The sequence below is a fragment of the Neolamprologus multifasciatus genome, chromosome 7, assembly GCF_963576455.1.
Source record: "Neolamprologus multifasciatus chromosome 7, fNeoMul1.2, whole genome shotgun sequence".
NCBI classification, from domain to species: Eukaryota; Metazoa; Chordata; class Actinopteri; order Cichliformes; family Cichlidae; genus Neolamprologus; species Neolamprologus multifasciatus.
In genome coordinates, this window is record NC_140445.1 from 64,174,047 (window position 1) to 64,184,381 (window position 10,335).

A 10,335-nucleotide genomic window follows, 5' to 3' on the forward strand; every position below is an offset into this window, starting at 1 on the left:
CACATGTGACCACCACCATCGTTTTCCTGCTGTCAAGTCAATCGAAAAGTTAAATTAATTTTCTCTACACTCCTAAATGCTAATACAGCAATAGACTTCTGCTAAAATGAATCCCTTACCCTGCATCAAAAATGAATTTGGCACACATCTGCTCACGTGCCTCGTCAATTTAAATATCACAGACATATCTGACCGCCTGGAAGGTTTCCGCCAGAGGAGCTGCGGCAGAATTTAATGTCGCACATGACTCATTCAGCACTATACAGTCGCTATAACAGTGCGCGGTGGCGGCACAGACAGAAGAGGCCTGTTATAGGTTTGCTTTCTCCTTCTGTGTGACGGGAGGAGAGGGAGTCATTTCCAACTTGTGATGTTGGAAAGTAATGAAAGTAATGCGTTTATATTTACAGCGGCAGGAAAGCACTGAATCATATTCAACTTTGTTTACATATGGATATAAATGATTTAGCCAACCTTGATTTGTGGACATAACTGAGCAGGAAAAAAACATCATAACATTTGCCTGGTTCTTTACTTGGATAGCTCAGCTGATTTAACAGTTTAAAAAATGTAAAATCCCCGGAGCACAGGCCTGGCATGGGGGGTCGGCTTTGGCCTAACAGACCACCAGGCTTAAAATATACTGGCAGAAACTGTGACATGTAAATACTCCTGGTAGAAGAGCATAACTGTACAGCTCACAGACCACACCGAATCTGGACTGAAGTCACTGAGCCGGTAGAGATCATAAATCTCTGTTCAGTCAGGTTTCAGACAGATGTAGACACAGACAATGCGGCTTATTACCCAGGTCTCCACTCAAAACTCCCTATAGCTTCCCATATAGACGTGGCACATCAAATCGTGCACGCACACACACAGGATGGTCAGCAAGGATCTCACACCATCCACTGGGCACGAAGAGAAAAATACTGTTTTATGGGCCAAGTGCAGACGTCAAGGGCATTGTACTTTTGATTTACGGTGGCCCTGTGGCCCGATTATGATGTATTGCAGAGGCACAGTGTTTTACATTGTGATGAATACTGTTGGGTGCAGGACCAGATAAATTCTAAAGACACTTTAGGGTGTGCTACATGCCAGGTGCTCAGCCTCGAAGGTTGCCAAGGAGAAACCAAACCATTATTTATAGAAATACCGGGGGGGTTTTCCCCTCTCCTCACCCCACCCTTTTTTTCTAAAGCCATGAGCCAAATAGTGGTGTTATATGAAAGTAGAAACTTATAAGTCCACCTGGAAAACTGCAATGTATGATTTAAAAAAAAAAAAAAATCACCCCCTCCTAACATCTCCCACAAAGAAATCAGAGGGGATTTATCACGGCCAGCTGTGGTTTCCATTCCAATTTATGTAGCAGCTCGTGGCAATTTGGAGTACAGACATGTACACAAAACGTAGAGGAAAGTCTCAAACTCACCACCTGGTTGTCCTTCTCGTGCCTCTTTAATTTTCCAATTCATTTTTATTTGTGCACTACCATTTTTTAATATCCCTTTAAAAACCTTCCCTATTTTTCAATTCAATTCAATTCAATTCAATTTTATTTATATAGCGCCAAATCACAACAAAAGTCGCCTCAAGGCGCTTCATAGATACAGAGAAAAACCCAACAATCATATGACCCCCTATGAGCAGCACTTTGGCGACAGTGGGAAGGAAAAACTCCCTTTTAACAGGAAGAAACCTCCAGCAGAACCAGGCTCAGGGAGGGGCGGGGCCATCTGCTGTGATTGGTTGGGGTGAGAGAAGGAAGACAGGATAAAGACATGCTGTGGAAGAGAGACAGAGGTTAATAACAGATATGATTCAATACAGAGAGGTCTGTTAACACATAGAGAGCGAGAAAGGTGACTGGAAAGGAAAAACTCAATGCATCATGGGAATCCCCCGGCAGCCTACATCTATTGCAGCATAACTAAGGGAGGATTCAGGGTCACCTGGTCCAGCCCTAACTATATGCTTTAGCAAAAAGGAAAGTTTGAAGCCTAATCTTAAAAGTAGAGATAGTGTCTGTCTCCTGAATCCAAACTGGAAGCTGGTTCCACAGAAGAGGGGCCTGAAAACTGAAGGCTCTGCCTCCCATTCTACTTTTAAATACTCTAGGAACAACAAGTAGGCCTGCAGAGCGAGAGCAAAGTGCTCTAATAGGGTGATATGGTACTACAAGGTCATTAAGATAAGATGGGGCCTGATTATTTAAGACCTTGTATGTGAGGAGCAGGATTTTGAATTCAATTCTGGATTTAACAGGAAGCCAATGAAGGGAAGCCAAAACAGGAGAAATCTGCTCTCTCTTTCTAGTTTTTCTCTCTAAGCACAAACACAAACAAATGAAGAACCTTCATGTGTTGTGCACTGGAGAGATGGAGCGGTGGCTTTGGAAAAGTGGCTTCATCGTAAATCTAAATATCAAAATATCCCATAAAGAATGCTAAACACATGACTAGCGCTGATTGCAGAGCACGGAAATCAGTTTAGATGGATCGTAAATCAAACATCACAGGCAAGGTGAGGCTGCGGTGAACTGTAAGCTTGTGACATATGTGCTCAGTAATGCATAGGCGCTCGCCTGCTTATGTGGAGGAATGAAGGTTTGTTGTCAGAAGGAGATAATAACTTTGCCTCCACTTCAGTGTCATAACGCTGTAATCCTCTTAAGGCTTGGGTAGTAGATGATCTTCAGACAAAAGAAGCCTTGCTAGGGACCAGCATCATAGCTTAGCCTCATCGCTGTTTTCTCTCTCATGGGGCCAGAAGAGACGTAAAAACATACAAAACATAATTCATATGTTCTGTAATATAAACATGTTTATATACTGCTGCGGCTAATGGGCAGCGACAGAAGACACAAAGCAAACATACCCTGAAGATAATCTCCTTTTTCATAAACAGAGAGAAAATCCCTACAGCCGAACGAGCCTGACAGACAGATACGAGTAGGGATGGGTATCGTTTAGGTTTTATCCGATACCGGTGCCAAACCGGTACTTTTGAAACGGTGCCGGTGCTTAAACGGTGCTTAAAGAATGGAGAACACAAACTTGGTCCAAAAACCTCTCATGTTCAGCTGTTTTTTTGTAAAAAGATAACAATGTTAGCCTTTTCTGCAGCTATGGGGCATATATGGTATCACTCTTGGCTGGAAGCAGCTTAAACAATGGAAAAAAACACAAACTTTGTCCAAAAACCTCTCATGTTTAACTGTTTTCCACTTTTTCTTTGGTCATTTTAGCCTTTTTGTCCAGGGTGAAGGGAGTATCTGCCATCAAACAAGAAGACAGCTGCATGTAGCTATGATGGTGTTTGCTAGTTCACCTTACATGCATTAATGTAATAACGTGGTTAGCCTACTCAACTAAACTACACACAAACAACATTAAGCTACTCACGCAGAGAAGAACGGCTGCTGCTGCATCATCATCATCATCATCATTTCTGCTACACTGGCAGGGCTAGGGGCCAGGACTCTCCTCTTCGGGTTTTTGGGGGATGTTGCTAACTCCGGGTCTGATAACAGGCACTACACCCGCAGTAGATGTGCTCGGTGTGAGGTCTCGCAGCAAGCTATCAAATACGACGCATTTCTCGGCTTTTAACAAAACGCTATGCGTCGCCAGGTGTTTCATCAGATTTGAGGTGTTACCTTCTTTGACAGTATCACAGTATCAGCTTAAAGCACTTGTCGCAGCTGCTGAGTTTGCATCTTTTGCTGTGAAGTACAGCCAGACTTTGACCGCTTCGCCTTGGGCATTTTTAATCTGTAGCTCTGCTCTAAAAGAACGTACGTACCTGGACCCGCCTACTATCCTCGGAAACGTAAAATGATTGGCTAGAATCCAAAGTGTATGACATCTCAGGAAAAAAAAAGCACCGAAATGTGCGCTGCTATTCGGTCTGGTTACTACCGATTATGTCAGAACCGATACCGGTACCCATCCCTACCTACGAGTCATACTTGGAAGAGAGTCTGTGACTCTGTGTAGGCCAATATCATTCATTAGACGGGGATATACCATATCCTGAGGAAACACATCCGCATTCTATATGATGGTCCTGCACCAACCTCCAAAACAGACCCTTAATTTCCAGCCTTGGCACAAAGACTCGATCGCCTTACTCTTGCAGCATTTAAAAACAATAATAACTACAAATCACATTCGTAGACGTTCAATAGCGATTTTACCAGCTGTGTAAAAATTACCTGCAAGATAGAAAGATGCAGACATACCAAACAGAGCGTTTTTGCGTGTTCTGGGTAGCTCAGCCGCTGACTCCTTTCATAATTTATCAGGCTCATATTTGGCCTCGGGACAACACCGATTTTCTGCTCAAGATTATAAACTTGCAACTCCTGCAGATTCATCTTTGCATCAGTTCGAGCAGCATGGGTGAATATGCAACTGATGTGTCTCTGAAATGATGCTGCGAGCAATAACTGTGACTCCTGCATTTCTTTCTTTAACTTTAACCATAAAATTTTGTCGTAACCATTAATCTTCTTCCAGCCCAAGTATAAATGCCTTTACTATATAATGACATAAGTAAGAATACTTAAAAAACTAAATTAATTATGAATCTTCTTGAAGGGAAAACACTTTCAATAGGTACTAAATATGCATTTGCAAACTCCAGGAGGACATCTTCTACTCATAACAGCACTCAAGTTATATAGACTGTCATGTGCTTCCTTTATATACAACTTATACAGTAACCAGGTCAGCCTCCTTTTGTCGCAGACTGGTTCTGAGGTGAAAGGTTACCCCTGATCTCAGATCATCCCTGGCATTAGTGATGATATTCAACAGGATCACTAAAAACATCCCATCTGCCTATCTGCATGTGCTATACGAAGCCCTCTGGGATTCAGAGCACGGTAGCTCCAAATCCACACACACACCACACACAAAGACAGTTCCAGGGAGAGATTAAACCAGACATAGACCTATAACACCACATAATCTGTTGTTTAAAAGAATCTCAGCATATCAAATCAGGACAGTGTCAACATTCTCTCCAGGATGGAATTTGATAAAAAAGAATCAACAAGATTACATCAGCTAAACTGAATATTACATTTAGATACAATGATGATGCTCGTGCCAGCAAAAGGATAAATTTATGAATATGGTTTCTATTGTCAAAGGATTAGGGCGGATATGACAATCCGGAAAGGAAACAGGAAGGAAAAGGAACATGGAGTAAAAGCTTTCATGTAGACCGGCCCGCAGCTACATCCTACAGAGAAGTGACATGAATCATATTGTAAAGGATGAATGGTCACATGTTCTAGCAGGCACACACAAATACACACATGCCATTAGGCCTTGACAGAGGCCATGCCTGTCAAGCCCAGGAAAAAACATACCCTGGCTCATTGAGTTGAAATCTCACATTAATCCTTACTCAACCTTCCAGCCATTAAACACCACTCTGCATCACACACGTGCGCGCACATACACACATACACACATACACACAGACTCCGTGGCGACTGCCCCGTCACCTCACCATGGCGACACACAGATCTGTTTGGACACCACGAAATTTCTCCTCCTCCTCTTTCACAAACACACACAGCTACTCCTCTGCACCATATACAGTCGTGCATAAAGTCATATAAAGCCTTCTGTGCCGTAGTGAGATCGACTTTTAATGTGGCACAGAGGAACGCACGAGTAGATGAGCAGTCATCATTACAGTATTTTAAAAAAACGCTGTTTCTTAATGACGTCTATTAGGATGGAAAACATCAACACACATTTGGACAAATGAGGAACAAGTTGCACTCTGAGGTTTCATTTGGTCTCCTTTTTCCTCCCGTTCGCTTCTTTTCCTGCACAGGGCTTCACGGTGCTGATACTGACTTTAGCTCCACATCGAGCTGATGTTGTATCAACTGCAACTAATTAGGTTTCCAGTTATAATCTCTCAGTTACGGAGCTCCGCAGGGGACATGGGAGAAAAAAAAATTAAGACGGACTTTTGCGAGATCTCGCAAAACTAACTCGGGATCTCGCAAAACTTTTGCGAGATCTCGCAAAAGTTTTAGCTGCATTCTTCCCATTAGCTTGAAGCTAACGGGAGGTCGAGACCTACTACAGCCGGGAGGAACACCGCTTTCCCGGCACATCGTGCCTCGACTTCCCGGTCGGCTTCGAGCCAGCGTCCGAAGAATGCGGCTAAAACGTTTGCGAGATCTCGCAAAACTTTTGCGAGATCCCGAGTTTGTTTTGCGAGATCCCGAGTTTGTTTTGCGAGACCTCGCAAAACTTTTGCGAGATCCCGAGTTTGTTTTGCGAGACCTCGCAAAACTTTTGCGAGATCCCGAGTTTGTTTTGCGAGACCTCGCAAAACTTTTGCGAGATCCCGAGTTAGTTTTTGCGAGATCCCGAGTTAGTTTTGCGAGATCCCGAGTTAGTTTTGAGAGATCCCGAGTTAGTTTTGCGAGATCCCGAGTTAGTTTTGAGAGATCCCGAGTTAGTTTTGCGAGATCCCGAGTTTGTTTTGCGAGATCTCGCAAAACTTTTGCGAGATCTCGCAAAACTCCGTCTTAATTTTTTTTTCTCCCATGTCCCCTGCGGGGCTCCGTACTCAGTTGCCTAGCTCTGAATATACTTGATAGATTGGTCTTGATATATATTTTGCTTAAGGATAAAACTAAGATGAGAGATTTTCACTTTTTTACTTTAAATTTTAATAAGCTTGTTTCGAGCACTTGCTTTTGTGATATTTTTCCACTAATGGGTTGATCTGCTTGCTTCTGTATCAAGATGTTGCTCGACTAATTGCTTTAGAAATGCCTCCTAAAAACTGGTCTCTATCCCACCCACGTGTTTTTTAAACACATTTTATGAGCAAGCACATTATAAAACCAAATTGTGATAAAGTGTAAAAATCATACTCAGTGATCGAGAAATAAAAATCTTGACGTGTCCCCCCCAAAAAAGCTTCAGTGGGTTTTAAATAACGTTATAAAGGTATATTGTGCTCTTCAATCAATGCTGATGCGTGTCTGTAACAAATAAGACTATTTGTGTCATCTCTGTTGATCCCTCAGTGGTTAGTGAAGCTCTTATAAAATGTTCTAGCTCATTTTAGGATTGTTTTCAGTCGATATCTCCCAGCGAGAGCTGGTTTTGATTCAGTAACTCGGTGTGTAAATGTGTTATATGCTTCAAAAGAAATTGACCTTTCGTTATTCTTTTTTTTCCCCCCCGCAAAATCACAGATGTTATCTGGAAGAATTATTTTGCAGACACACAGCACATCCTTTATTACAGCTAATTAGATGATTAGGTAGAACAGCAGGAAACAAGAATTATAGACTGCCATGAGATGATATGTAAACTAAACTAGGTGCAAAGAATATAAAATACAAACCGTGTGATTATAGGCATGCAGGCTAATGCACATTCAGTTGTCTCATGAAGTGTTATTAGGATGCCGTATACAGTAGGAATATATTGAATTACAGTATACAGCCACATCCATCACTTGAAAAATCATTTGCATGAGCTATGGAAAACAATGAGTCATGCAAAACACCTTAATCTTCCAAAACTGAACTAAAGTTAAACAGATCCTTCGTTTGTTTTGTTGATCACCAAACAAAATATATAACAGGAAAGCACCAAAAAAAACCCAAAAAACCACAGCGTACAGACAAAAGTGGTGGGTCACCTTCATTTACAGGAGCCGTTCAGCCATGCTTTGAAGCTTGCAGCACACAGTTCTGAGCTGATGTTAATGCCACAGGAGGTTTGAGATTCTGCAGTTACTGAGTCAGCAGACTGTTGGCAAATTTCTCATACTATGTGTGTCAGTACTGTAACTCTGTGTGGTCTTTGACTTCATGGCTGAGTTTCTGTGTTTCTTAAACACTTTCACTTTGCAATGATGCCACTCACACTCGACTGTAGAATATCTAGTAGGAGGGAAGACAGTTCATGAACTGACAGCACAATCGAATTCAGCGAGCTCTTCGGGAAATGTTTGCAGAGGAAGACTGCACAGGTGTTTGATAAATCTGACAATAGGACTAAAAACTGTTGAATTTAAAGTCTTGTCAGCCCAGCGACAGACTGGCCAACTGTCCACGGCATACTTTGCCTCTCACCTGATGGAAACTGGGATAGGCCCAGTCCCCAGACCCTGCCCTGGATGCAGTGTTGGGAAGGTTACTTTTAAAATGTATTCCATTACAGATTACAGATTACATGCCCCAAAATGTATTCTGTAACGTATTCCGTTACGTTACTCAATGAGAGTAACGTATTCTGAATACTTTGGATTACTTATTATCATGCTGTTTACAACTACATGAATGTACTATTGCTGTGATTTATTACTGTTACTGAAGGTCCGCGGCTCCGAACCGTAGTAAAGGGACCTCTGGCTAATACGGTGGGTTCTGTGTCGGGCTCGTAGCTGAAAACTAGGTTTACTTTGTTGTCTGGGTCACTTTGCTAGCAGAGACAGAGAGAGGCGTTGAAAGGCTGCTCCAACAGAACTTATTGTTTCAGAGGAAAACACGAACACGGTGTACAGTCGAGTCTCAATAGCTTACTTACAACTGGGCTCGTCAGGCTCTCTTCTTGGCTGCAGTGGTTATTATTATATTTACATGCTTCCAGCTCCCGTTTCTGCTCGATGACAGCTCGTACTTTTCCTTTTTCTCCCTCCCTCGCTCACAGACACATAACGTGTATGGCAGTCCATTCTCCCTGCAGCACGGACTACACTGCCTATGATGCTACATTCTTTAGAGCTATACCTGTAGCATTCTGCCTATTAGCTTAGCACAACAACAACAACAGGCGCTCTCTCACCCAGGAAACACGCAGAGAGAGAGCGTCACCCTGTAACCACGGCAACCGTAACGCTGCCGCCTGGAACAACAGAACGTAGCTGTCAAACAAAACCCAAACAGTCCTGACCCGCCACAATATGAAACAGGGAAGTACCGCCGTGTAATCCATTTATTTCAACAAAGTAACTGTATTCTAAATACCACCTTTTTAAACGGTAACTGTAACGGAATACAGTTACTCATATTTTGTATTTTAAATACGTAACGGCGGTACATGTATTCCGTTACTCCCCAACACTGCCTGGATGCATTTAAAGCCTATTAGCTCCTCATCAAACCACCTTTAAATATTTAGTCAGCTCAAAGTTGATGTCACACCACAGAGGCACTTGATAAATGTCACTTTGGGCAGTTTGGGCATACATTGACATTTTGGAATTGGTTAGTTCATAATTGATATCACAACAGTTCCACAACATGATGATTGTTTGCTGAAATTTTAGCAGTGCCGAACGGATCGTATTTCTTGAACGTTTCCCTGTCCACAGGTCAGTTCAGTTCAGGACACAAGCATTTCACTGCATGTTCACTATATGTTGTACTGTGTATGTGACAAATAACATTTGTATTTGTAGTTTAGAATAAAATTGACCTGCCAACGAATTAAATTTTAAACACCGTGATTTCTAGAAAAAGCTTTACTTCATTAAGAATAACGTGCCAGCTCAAATGGAACTAGTATCTCTTGTAACGCAGCCACACAACAGCTTACCAAAATTAAAGTGATTGTGCAAACAACATTCCTCCTTTAAACACTGATTTACATTCATCAGCTGAGCCCAGCACAGAACGCACTATGGCGGTGCAGAGACAGGTCATTTGTCCATTAAAAGGGATAAAAAGGTAACAGATAAACAAATCCAAATGGGCCTCTGTCGATCCATTATCGGCACTCCTGCTTTACGAGTTGCAGCAGCTCCCACATTCTTAGGCTGCTGTCATGAAACGTTTAAACTGAAGGCACACAGAGACCCATCAGCGTGCTAAATGTGTGGTGGGAACAGATTTAGAAGATTTAGAGTAATGGAATAATCACCGTGAAGGAGCACGGAGGAGCGGAGTCATGCAAGACTAGTTGGTGGCGACCTTGGATTTTCGTCAATACAATCAGCGATGTCTATCTCTTACGAAACAAAACCCACACAGGGCTCGGTGCCTTTCAGACAACTTGAAATCAAAACTAATCCGAGTCGCGATTATAATGGATAGATTTTATACCAGCGGCAAGCGAACGCAATAACACGGAGGGAGCCGCAGAAAACAGAATTTAGGAAAAGATCAAAACAGCGCAGGGACTTAAAGTCTTACGAAAGAAAAAGACACAAAAATGAGCTTAATATACTCCCTTATCTCTCAACTGATATTGTAACCTTTGAAGTAATTTTACAGCCATTATGAACACAGCTGTGATATCTTCCACACATAATTATGGTTTATTATTTGTC

The 10,335-nt window shown here is 42.2% G+C and overlaps 1 protein-coding gene and 1 long non-coding RNA gene across 2 annotated transcripts in view; both read right to left on the bottom strand.

The window, feature by feature from the left end:
• The window catches only part of LOC146515877 (uncharacterized), a 331,877-nt gene that overhangs the window by 248,992 nt on the left and 72,550 nt on the right, over positions 1-10,335 (bottom strand). The gene's annotated exons all lie outside the window — the stretch shown is intronic.
• The window catches only part of tspan9a (tetraspanin 9a), a 222,220-nt gene that overhangs the window by 139,255 nt on the left and 72,630 nt on the right, over positions 1-10,335 (bottom strand). The window lies entirely within an intron of this gene.